This window comes from Hyperoodon ampullatus (assembly GCF_949752795.1).
Source record: "Hyperoodon ampullatus genome assembly, chromosome: 5".
Taxonomy (NCBI): Eukaryota; Metazoa; Chordata; class Mammalia; order Artiodactyla; family Ziphiidae; genus Hyperoodon; species Hyperoodon ampullatus.
This window is the reverse complement of record NC_136918.1, coordinates 5,877,314-5,890,316: the sequence shown is the minus strand read 5'-3', so window position 1 is coordinate 5,890,316 and position 13,003 is coordinate 5,877,314.

The window sequence follows — 13,003 nt, the reverse complement described above, 5'->3', positions numbered from 1 at the left end:
GTTTTATAGTGTCTGGTCTTACATTTAGGTCTCGAACCCATTTTGAGTTTATTTTTGTGTGTGGTGTTAGGGAGTGTTCTAATTTCATTCTTTTACATGTAGCTCTCCAGTTTTCCCAGCACCACTTATTGAAGAGACTGTCTTTTCTCCATTGTATATCCTTGCCTCCTTTGTCATAGATTAGTTGACCATAGGTGCGTGGGTTTATCTCCGGGCTTTCTGTCCTGTTCTATTGATCTGTATTTCGGTTTTTGTGCCGGTACCATATTGTCTTGATTACTGTAGCTTTGTAGTATAGTCTGAAGTCAGGGAGTCTGATTCCTCCAACTCTGTTTTTTTCCCTCAAGACTGTTTTGGCTATTTGGGGTCTTTTGTGTCTCCATAAAAATTTTAAGATTTTTTGTTCTAGTTCTGTAAAAAATGCCATTGGTAATTTGATAGGGATTGCATTAAATCTGTAGATTGCTTTGGTAGTGTAGTCATTTTCACAACACTGATTCTTCTAATCCAAGAACATGGTATATCTCTCCATCTGTTGCCATCATCTTTAATTTCTTTCATCAGTGTATTACAGTTTTCTGCATACAGGTCTTTTGTCTACCTAGGTAGGTTTATTCCTAGGTATTTTATTCTTTTTGTTGCAATGGTAAATGGGAGTGTTTCCTTAATTTCTCTTTCAGATTTTTCATCATTAGTGTATAGGAATGCAAGAGATTTCTGTGCATTAATTTTGTATCCTGTAATTTTACCAAATTCATTGATTAGCTCTAGTAGTTTTCTGGCAGCATCTTTAGGATTCTCTGTGTATAGTATCATGTTATCTGCGGACAGTGCAGTTTTTTTTTTTTTTTTTTTTTTGCGGTACGCGGGCCTCTCACTGTTGTGGCCACTCCCGTTGCAGAGCACAGGCTCCGGACGCGCAGGCTCAGCGGCCATGGCTCACGGGCCCAGCCGCTCCGCGGCATGTGGGATCTTCCCAGACCGGGGCACGAACCCGTATCCCCTGCATTGGCAGGCGGACTCTCAACCACTGCGCCACCAGGGAAGCCCAGGACAGTGCAGTTTTACTTATTCTTTTCAAATTTGTATTCCTTTTAATTCCTTTTCTTCTCTGATTGCTGTGGCTAGGACTTCCAAAACTATGTTGAATAATAGTGGCACGGGTGGACATCCTTGTCTTGTTCCTGATCTTAGAGGAAATGCTTTCAGTTTTTCACCATTGAGAATGAAGTTTGCTCTGGGTTTGTCGTATATGGCCTTTATTATGTTGAGGTAGGTTCCCTCTATGCCCACTCTCTGGAGAGTTTTTATCATAAATGGGAGTTGAATTTTGTCAAAAGCTTTTTCTGCATCTTTTTCTGAGATGATCATATGGTTTTTATTCTTCAATTTGTTAATATGGTGTATCACATTGATTGATTTGTGTATATTGAAGAATCCTTGCATCCCTGGGATAAGTCCCACTTGATCATGGTGTGTGATCCTTTTAACGTGTTGTTGGATTCTGTTTGCTGGCATTTTGTTGAGGATTTTTGCATCTGTATTCATCAGTGATATTGGTCTGTAATTTTCTTTTTTTAAAAAAAAATTATTTATTTATTTATTTATGGCTGTGTTGGGTCTTCGTTTCTGTGCAAGGGCTTTCTCTAGTGGCACGCGGGGGCCACTCTTCATCACGGTGCGCAGGCCTCTCACTGTCACGGCCTCTCTTGTTGCGGAGCACAGGCTCCAGACACGCAGGCTCGGTAGTTGTGGCTCACGGGCCCAGTTGCTCCGCGGCATGTGGATCATCCCGGACCGGGGCACGAACCCGTGTCCCCTGCATTGGCAGGCAGATTCTCAACCACTGCACCACCAGGGAAGCCCCTGTAATTTTCTTATTTTGTAGTATCTTTGTCTGGTTTTGGTATCAGGGTGATGGTGGCCTCATAGAATGAGTATGGGAGTGTTCCTTCCTCTGCAGTTTTTTGGAAGAGTTTTAACAGGATGGATGTTAGCTCTTCTTTAAATGTTTGATAGAATTCACTTGTGAAGCCATCTGGTCCTGGACTTTTGTTTGTTGGAAGATTTTTTTTTTTTTTTTTTTTTTTTTGCGGTTCGCGGGCCTCTCACTGTTGTGGCCTCTCCCATTGCAGAGCACAGGCTCCGATGTGCAGGCCCAGCGGCCATGGCTCACGGGGCCAGCCGCTCCGCGGCATGTGGGATCTTCCCGGACTGGGGCACGAACCTGCGTCCCCTGCTTCGGCAGGTGGACTCTCAACCACTGCGCCACCAGGGAAGCCCTGTTGGAAGATTTTTAATCACAGTTTCAATTTCATTACTTGTGATTGGTCTGTTCATATTTTCTGTTTCTTCCTGGTTCAGTCTTGGAAGGTTATACCTTTCTAAGAATTTGTCCATTTCTTCCAGGCTGTCCATTTTATTGGTATGGAGTTGCTTATAGTAGTCTCTTAGGATGCTTTATATTTCTGCAGTGTCTGTTGTAATTTCTCCTTTTTCATTTCTTATTTTATTGATTTAAGTCTTCTCCCTCTTTTTCTTTTTTTTTAAAAATTTTATTTATTTATTTATTTATTAATTTATGGCTGTGTTGGGTCTTTGTTGCTGCGTGCGGGCTTTCTCTAGTTGTGGTGAGCAAGGGCTACTCTTCGTTGTGGTACGTGGGCTTCTCATTGTGGCGGCTTCTCTTTGTTTTGGAGCACCGGCTCTAGGCATGTAGGCTTCAGCAGTTGTGCCTTTGGGCTCAGTAGTTGTGGCTTGCGAGCTCTAGAGCACAGGCTCAGTAGCTGTGGCGCACGGTCTTAGCTGCTCTGTGGCATGTGGGATCTTTCCGGACCAGGGCTCGAACCCGTATCCCCTGCATTGCCAGGCGAATTCTTAACCACTGCGCCACCAGGGAAGCCCTCCTTCTTTTTCTTGATGAGTCTGGCTAAATGTGTATCAATTTTGTTTATCTTTTCCAAGAACCAGCTTTTAGTTTTATTGATCTTTGCTATTGTTTTCTTTGTTCCTATTTCGTTTATTTCTGCTCTGATCTTTATGATTTCTTTCCATCTGCTAACTTTGTGTTTTGTTTGTTCTTCTTTCCCTAGTTCCTTTAGGTGTAAGGTTAGATTGTTTATTTGAGATTTTTCTTATTTCTTGAGGTAGGCTTGTATTGCTATAAACTTCCCTCTTAGAACTGCTTTTGCTGCATCCCATAGGTTTTGGATTGTGTTTTCGTTGTCATTTGTCCCTAGATATTTTTTGATTTCCTCTTTGATTTCTTCAGTGATCTCTTGGTTATTTAGTAACATATTGTTTATCCTCCATGTGTTTGTGTTTTTTACGTTTTTTTCCCTGTAATTGATTTCTAATCTCATAGCATTGTGGTTAGAAAAGATGCTTGATATGATTTCAATTTTCTTAAATTTACTGAGGCTTGATTTGTGACCCAAGATGTGATTTATCCTGGAGAATGTTCTGTGTGCACTTGAGGAGAAAGTGTAACCTGCTGTTTTTGGATGGAATGTCCTATAAATATCAATTAAATCTGTCTGGTCTATTGTGTCATTTAAAGCTTCAGTTTCCTTATTTATTTTCATTTTGTGTGATCTGTCCATTGGTGTAAGTGAGCTGTTAAAGTCCCCCACTATTATTGTGTCACTGTCGATTTCCTCTTTTATAACTGTTAGCAGTTGCCTTAGGTATTGAGGTGCTCCTATGTTGGGTGTATATATATTTATAATTGTTATATCTTCTTCTTGGATTGATCCCTTGATCATTATGTAGTGTCCTTCTTTGTCTCTTGTAACATTCTTTATTTTAAAGTCTATTTTATCTGATACGAGTATTTCTACTTCAGCTTTCTTTTGAAGATATTTTCTCAGGTCCTTTCTCTCTCTCTTCTCCTTCTGGGACCCGTATAATGTGAATGTTGGTGTGTTTAATGTTGTCCCAGAGTTCTCTAAGGCTGTCTTCATTTCTTTTCATTCTTTTTTCTTTATTTTGTTCCGTGGCAGTGAATTCCCCCATTCTGTCTTCCAGGTCACTTATCCGTTCTTCTGCCTCAGTTATTCTGCTGTTGATTCCTTCTATTGTATTTTTCATTTCAGTTATTGTTCATCTCTGTTTTTCTTTAATTCTTCTAGGTCTTTGTTAAACATTTCTTGCATCTTCTCGATCTTTGCCTCCATTCATTTTCCGAGGTCCTGGATCATCTTCACTGTCATTATTCTGAATTCTTTTTCTGGAAGGTTGTCTATCTCCACTTCATTTTGTTGTTTTTCTGGGGTTTTGTCTTGTTCCTTCATCTGGTACATAGCCCTCTGCCTTTTCATCTTGTCTGTCTTTCTGTGAATGTGGTTTTTGTTCCACAGGCTGCAGGATTGTAGTTCTTCTTGCTTCTGCTCTCTCCCCTCTTGGTGAAGGAATTTTGCAGTACTCATTCTGCTTTCTCTCTGAGTATTGTCATTAACGTTATCATTGGAACCTTTTTTTTTTTTTTTTTTTTTTGCAGTTGTGAAATTGTGTTTGTCTTGTTACAAGGAATGTAACTTTAATTTTTGCCCCTCTGATTTTGGTCTCATTGAATTAGTTTCGAGCCACTGATCCTAAGGTGAATGATACAACATAATACTAACAATAAATACTTAACAAAAGTAAATGCTGTAGCAGAAGTGAAATAAAAATATATTTGCTAAGATTTGGAAGCATCCCATTAACTGTTACCCAAGGGAAATTGAACAGCACAGCTCTGCTAGCATAGAGTTGTGTTGTGGGATTTTTGTAGACAATTTTATTAATTTTGGGAAATGCATGTGAGCAAACCACCTGTAGATCACTAGAGACCACCTTTTAAGAAATACTGTTTTAATTTCTTTCACATCAAGCAAACAAGACTGATGATTTATGCTGTGAATACAGGCATGGCTGTTCCTTTTGTTGGAAAGAAAGTGGTCTCACTGTAAATTAATATGTCATCAATTATTGAGATTTTGTGTTTTGTTGTTGTTTGTTTTTGTTTTTTGCCACACGGCATGTGGGATTCTAGGTCCCCAAGCAGGGATCAAACCCATGTCCCCTGCAGTGGAAGTGCAACGTCTTGACCACTGGACCACCAGGGAAGTCCCTTGAGTGCTTTTTTTATCTGAAGTGCTATGCAAAGTTCTTTTCTGTATGTGCTGTTTTATTTAATCCTTTAACTTTGCAGGGTGGAAAGTTCTTATTCATAAATTAGTTATCCAAGGTTATGAAATCCAAGCTATACAAAAAATATGTTAGTGAAACAATATTACAAAAAGGACTACTTAGTGTTTCAATAATAAATCTTTGTGGATCTGGATATTAATGAACTTTATACTAGATTAAAGAGAATGACAGAATGACGGGTTCAGTGACTTAAGATTAGACTTTATTTTAAATATTCAAAATAGAAAAAGTAACATTTACATACTAGATAATTTTATGAAATGATTCCTTTATTGAATTTGAAATTTATACTTTGGAGCTATGTCTTTTAAGATCTTAGGATAGTAATCTGGTTTTTGGAGGGGAATTTAGTAATATTATATATTTCATTTAAATTTGTACAAGTTTAAAATTAAAATTTTTTTTTTAATTTTTGCCATGCCATGTGGCTTGTGGGATCTTAGTTCCCTAGCCAGTGATCGAACCCGGGCCCCCTGCAGTGGAAGTGTGGTGTCCTAACTACTGGACTGACAGGGAATTCCCTGTACTATTTCAGTTTTAGATATATACTTTCCTCTTCAGGATATTTACTGTGATTACCAGCTGTTTGTGCATTATAGGTTGCTTGTTGGGAAAAGTTTTAAAAGAGAGGAATTGCTTAAGCAATACAGGAGTTAGTCTTGTCAGTGTCTAGGTTAGACACAGAAGCCGTCTTGGTATATTAAGTGTTGTGGTTTTAAAAAATTGCTCTGCATTCATAGAGATTGAAATAAATCTGGCTTATAAGAAATATACTTGTTTTACAGAGGCATATTAAGTATTTATAAATGTATTCTGTTTATTAACATTAACTACTAAGAATGAAAATCTGACGTTTGGAAATACTGATGAACACCGACATATTAAGAATAGCTAGCCTAGCTCTAACCTGAGTTCTTCCTTTGGACTATTCTAAGTGTCTTGAATAATAGAACTTTTAAAAAAAGTATATAATCTGCATGCTCTCATTAATGAAACATTGAAAAAAGCAAATATTTATTTATAGTTACTTTTGAACTGTATTAGTATATTTCCTTCCATCTTTAATTTCTTTCTTTCTTTTGTTCTTTCAGTTTTGTTGAGATATAATTGACATCCAGCACTGTATAAGTCGTACAATGTGATGATTTGACTTATATACATCATGGAATGATTATCACAGTAGATTTAATGAAAATTTGTTATCTCATATTGACACAATATTAAAGAAATAGAAAAAATACACGTTTTTTCCTTATGAGAACTCTTAAGATTTACTCTCTTAACAACTTTCATATATAATGTATAGTAGTGTTAGTTATTTTCATCATGTGTACATTACATCTCTAGTACTTATTCATCTTATAACTGGGAGGTTATACTTTTGACTAACTTCATCTAATTCCCCCTTCCTCCCTTTCCCCCTCCCAGCCTCTGGTTTTCCAGCCTAAATTTCCATGCATTAGATTATACTTATGATTTTTTCCTTTTTACAGTTAACAGAATTCTAATTATACTTTTTGTACTGCTTTACATTTTACTCTATCCATATCATCTATAAACATGTCCATAGTATTGTACACATATGACAGACTTCAGTATAAATAGCTGCTTAATATGCCATCAAATGGGTATATCATTGTTTGTCTAACTATTTCTTGATATTTGGACCGTTAGGTTATTTGCAAGTTTGTTACATTTGTATGTTTTTGCTTTGTGTATGAAAATTTTCCTGAATTCAAGTTTTTAAATAGGTAAATTACTGGGTTAGTAGGTTTAAAAAGTTTTCAAGGCTCAGTGCATATTTGCAAATGTTTTCTAAAGGCTATTTAGAGTGCCACCTTCTTCTTCTTTTTCTTTTTTTGCCACACCACGCGGCATGCAGGATCTTAGTTCCCCGACCAGGGATCAAAACCATGCCCTCTGCAGTGGAAGCGTGGATTCGTAACTACTGGATCGCCAGGGAAGCCCCCACCTTCTATTTTAAGAGGATAAATTTGAATGTTATTTCAATATAAATGATAAGGTATACAGTACTGTTTTAGCAGTTATTCTTTAATAATTTGTAGAATTACTTTAGAGAGACCTTTTACATGGAATTACAATGATTCGGGTAAAATAACCATCTTTAACAAATGGAGTTCTATATTGTTCAGTTTTTCAGTGTTCAGTATAATGCATACTTCATTGTAAACAAGTCAGCAAACAAGGCTGATTTCTTGTCTTTGAACAGTAGAAGTGGGGGGAGGGGAAGGACAGAAACCCAGATAAATCAAAATCCTGTCACTTAAATTGTCTGTGATTGAAACCTGAAGGTTGAGATAATAAATGTGGTGTTCATGATAAGTACACTGCCCCTTCCAGTTCTTTTATGAACATTAACCTGTCTTCTAGCTATATCTTATAACAGTAAAGAAATAAATACTAGGTAAATACTGTTGCATTTAATATTTTTTAAAAATTCACTTTCAATCTCTCTTAAATTTTTTTTCCATGATTTTCCGAAGAAGTTTTTGTATGAACTGCTTGTTCATCTGTCTAACAAGTTTATGTTGGTTTCTACTTATCACTTGATTGAAAGAAGTAAAATCCTGTAGTTCTGCTGGCACATTGCTAGGGAAGCTGAGAATATCTAAACCCTTTCCTCTCTTTCTGCTAGTGAACAATTGACAGGATATGGGTTTGTAATTACAGTCTAAGTGTTTAGTTGAGCTAATTGTCACTACTGAAGTTCCTGTGCCCTCTGATAGCTTCCTTGAAAGTTGTTTTCATAAGTAGTTTCATGCTTGTCCTCAACCTTTGATCATTTGCTTAATGCTCAAACAAAAGAGTGATACCAGACTGAGGTACCATCTTGTGCTTGCTGTACTAGGTTAACCCTGTGCTAGAGTCACCCTGTGAAGAACATTTCCTTTAAAAGAAGGGGAAAAAAAAAAAAAGGTAAAGAAAAAATAATTATAGAGTATGTTAATTGCGTGGAAGAAAAATCTTACTTCCCTCCTGGCTCTGTTTTTGTGTTACCTGGGTAATTTACTTGATTCATCTGGGCCTTAGTTTCCTTATCTTTAAAATAGGAAGGGTCTGTCACTCCTAAGGTACCTTCCAACCTGAAACTCTGAGTTACTTCTCAGGCTGGACTCTTGTGTGTGATGGTCCTATAAAATAAGGGTGACTAAGGGAAATAGGAACCAGAATATATTTATTTTCAATTATGTAGCAGTAATTTCATTTTCTTCAGAATATCTTTATAAAAGATTTATCTGTTACCACGTGGTTTGTTACCTTATTTGTTTAGCAACAGTGTCAGTTTTAGATCAGATAAAGGACATACTTTTTTTTTTTTTTTTTTTTTTTGCGGTACGCGGGCCTCTCACTGTTGTGGCCTCTCCCGTTGCGGAGCACAGGCTCCGGACGCGCAGGCTCAGCGGCCATGGCTCACGGGCCCAGCCGCTCCGCAGCATGTGGGATCTTCCCAGACCCGGGCACGAACCCGTGTTCCCTGCATCGGCAGGCGGACTCTCAACCACTGCGCCACCAGGGAAGCCCAGGACATACTATTTTTAATTACAGCACAGCACATTTTGTGAGTATGCCCCCTCTCTCAATACTTACCTTAAAAGTTATGTGTATAGGGGTGGGATAAGGAGGATGGGAGCGAGGCTCAGGAGGGAGGCTCAAAGAGGGAGGGGATATGGGAACATATGTATACATATGGCTGATTCACTTTGGTGTACAACAGAAACTAACAGCATTGTGAGGCAATTATACTCCAATAAAGATCTATTAAAAAAAAGGAAATATTGTACAGTACAGAGAAATACAGCCATTATTTTGTAATAACTTCAAATGGAGTGTAATTAATTGAGTATAATATATAAAAACATTAAATCACTATGTTGCACACCTGAAACATTATGTTGTAAATAAACTATACTTCAATTAGAAAAAATAAAATTAAAGGTTAAAAAAAGAAAAAATGTGTATGTATACATATAGCTGATTCACTTTGCTGTACAGTAGAAACTAACACAACATTGTAAAGCAACTATACTCCAATAAAAATTTTTTAAAAAGTGTTATGCAAGAAGCTCTTAAGTGCTACAAGTTACCCTGTAGTTTTTTGTTTTGTTTTGTTTTTTAAAGGAATTTTAAAATTAATTAATTTTTGCCTGAGTTGGGTCTTCGTTGCTGCGCGCAGGCTTTCTCTAGTTGCAGCAAGTGGGGGCTACTCTTCGTTGCGGTCTGTGGGCTTCTCATTGCAGTGGCTTCTCTTGTTGCGGAGCACGTGCTCTAGGCACGCAGACTTCAGTAGTTGTGGCGCACGGGCTTAGTTGCTCCATGGCATGTGGGATCTTACCAGAGCAGGGCTCGAACACATGTCCCCTGCATTGGCAGATAGATTTTTTTTTTTTTTTACATCTTTATTGGAGTATAATTGCTTTACAATGGTGTGTTAGTTTCTGCTTTATAACAAAATGAATCAGTTATACATATACATATGTTCCCATATCTCTTCCCGGCAGGCGGATTCTTAACCACTGTGCCACTAGAGAAGCCCTGTTTCGTTTTGTTTTTTTAAAACTATGGACTTCATTTAATAATAGTACATTGGTTCATCACTTGTATCAAATGTGTTGCACTAATATGAGGTAATAATAGGGGAAGCTGTGGGGGAGACTTTCTGCTCAATTTTTCCATAAACTTCTATCAATTATTTTTGAAAACTGTAAGTCATCAAGACATAGAGGAATGAGGCGTCTCTTAACTTGGGGGGCCAGTTTTTCTTTCTAAAATGTTAGAACTGGTGCACCTCTCTTTCTTTACTGATTAGAAAGGAACTAGGAGGAATTGAGAAGAGAACCATTATTCTACTGTATCAGACAGAAATAAAAGTGAACTGTAGCCATCAGTTCCTTTATGCACACTCCAAGCTGGGAGATACAGGAGAAAAAATATCCTTCTTTCACTTTTCTGCCGGGTAATAGATGGCTTATGTTCTTTTTTTAAAATTTTTTTAAATTAATTTTTATTGGAGTATGGTTGCTTTACGCTGTTGTGTTAGCCTCCACTTCATAACAAAATGAATCAGCCATACACTCCCCTGTAGTTTTAGACTACCCCATCAGTATGTTTAGTAAGGGTCTTGAAAACTGAGAGCCAATTACACTGGCCTTAACATTTCTCTGATTGGTTAGGGGGCTAAAGTTTTCTTGACTTAGAGCTTCTTTTACCCTTCAAGAATTAGCCAAAGACAACATAGCCAAATATGAGAAACGCTATTGATTGTCAAGTAGAAATGTATGGGAAATTATGTTCATTATTGTTTTAAATACAGACTACAGTTAGGTCTAGATGAATTGTGGAGACCCCACTAATCCTTTGAGAAATAGTAGGAATTGTCCTAGAGCAGGGGTTCTGAAACTGGACAGTGTGAAATCCCCCCCTATAAGATGCTTTTGAAATGTGTAGGGGGTGATGTTTTTGTACCTGTTGTTGATACAGTGACTGGGGGAGGTGCTACTATTATGTAATGGTTAAAAGTCTTATTATTATCTGAGCCTAGATCTGAACTTTATTTATTTACATAAAAATATAATACACAGCATTTTTTACATGATTTTAATACATTAATTTTGGAAGATATAAACTTGGAAGATAAAGATTTGTAAAATCAATGGCACCAGTGGCTTTTATGGCATTTGATCAGTCTCCATTTGTAGTTGTCACATCCATGGTGATTCTATGTATAGATTCAAACCTCTGACTACTTCATTGTGTAGGGGTATGGTTATGTCCAAGTATTCACATACTGAAATATAGTCTTATTTTCTTTTATTTTCCCTTTATATTATAATTAGGATATTATATGAGTATATTTTGAAACTGGCTATATATGTATGTAAATTATATGAACAATTTCATTTCAGATTTTTAAAGTATTTGTAAAATACTTATTTAGAAAGAATATTGAATATGAAGATTGAAAACCAGTCTCTTAGGTAGTATTTAACTTAAAGTACTTTGAAAACCTTGGGAAGTGGCCTAATAAAAGTGCTTTTATTAAAGTGACACACAAGTACAGCCTATATGTTAGGCTGTAATTACGTGGTATATGTCTATCTGTAGTGTTTATAAAGTCTGACAACCATTCTAACTCAGTTATTAGTAACTTATTAATATGGTAATAGCAAGGTAGAAATTTATGTACCTGGACGTAACTTTTCATTACAGTTCACTTTCAGTATCTACAGAGGTTTGGTTCCAGGAGCCCTCACAGATACCAAAATCTGCCGGTGCTCAAGTCCCTCATATAAAATGGTGTAGTATAATGAATACAGTCATTATACTGTATCTGTGAAATTTTGATACGTGGTTGGTTGAATCTGCGCATGTGAAAGCCATGGATACAGAGGGCCTACTGTATTCCCTTTGATAATTCACTCCTTTTTGAGAAAATCATTTCTAGGTCTCATTTAAACACAGTATTGCTTTTCAAGCATCATCAGTATTTTGATGAATCATTAGAATCTTTCTGATGATTTTATGTCAAAAAGTTGATATTTTCAATATGAGAATTTTGTCCTTGAAATAGAAGATAGAGGGATAAACAGCAAGGTCCTACTATATAGCACAGGGAACTATATTCAATATCCTGTGATAAACCATAAAGGAAAAGAGTATGAAAAAGAATGTACTTGTATGTATAACTGAATCACTTTGCTGTACAGTAGAAATTTACACAACATTGTAAATCAACTATACTTCAATATAATAACTTTAAAAAAATTAAAGATAGGGGAATTGATTTTGGAGATTGGTGTGATGTTGCTTTAGTAAGCAAAGAGCATGGTTAACTGTAAAGCTAAAGGATTAATCTTTACGATTCATTTTGAAATGGCAGGAGAGAAATACTTGACCCTTGCAATTTACTTTGCCGGTTCCTAATACTATTGATTGATTGATTGATTGATAGATAGATAGATAGCTGCGTCGGGTCTTTGTTGCGGCCCGCGGGTGTCTCTCTAGTTGTGGCACATGGACTCCAGAGCACGTGGGCTCTGTAGTTGTGGCACGTGAGCTCTAGAGCGCGTGGGCTCTGTAGTTGTGGCGCGTGGGATCTTAGTTCCCTAACCAGGGATTGAACCCACATCCCCTGCATTGGAAGGCGGATTCTTAACCACTGGACCACTTGGAAAGTCCCTAAATCACATTTTAAAGGGGGATTTCCCTGGCGGTCCAGTGGTTAACGCTCTGTGCTTCCACTGCAGGGGGCATGGGTTTGATCCCTGGTCGGGAACTAAGATCCCGCATGCCGCGCAGCGCGGCCGAAAGAACAACAACAACAAAAAAATCAGTTTTTTTTTTTTTTTTTTTTTGCGTTACGCGGGCTTTTCACTGTTGTGGCCTCTCCCATTGTGGAGCACAGGCTCCGGACGCACAGGTTCAGCAGCCATGGCTCATGGGCCCAGCTGCTCCGCAACATGCGGGATCTTCCTGGACTGGGGCACGAACCCGTGTCCCCTTCATCGGCAGGCGGACTCTCAACCACTGTGCCACCAGGGAAGCCCAAAAAATCACTTTTTTAATAATCCACTATAATTGTTCTAGTGATTTGCGTAGAATTCGAATTCATTCATTAAGCCAGAAGTAAATATTTATTGAGCCAGAAATAGTAGGAGGTTGGGAAGCTCTCACTAAGCAACAAGCTTCAATATAGTGTGCTCCTGCTTTGACACAGATATGCCCTGGTGCTTGGGTGCACAGAGGAGTATTAGGGGTGGATTCCAAGAGTCTAGAAGACTAAGAGTTGGTCAGG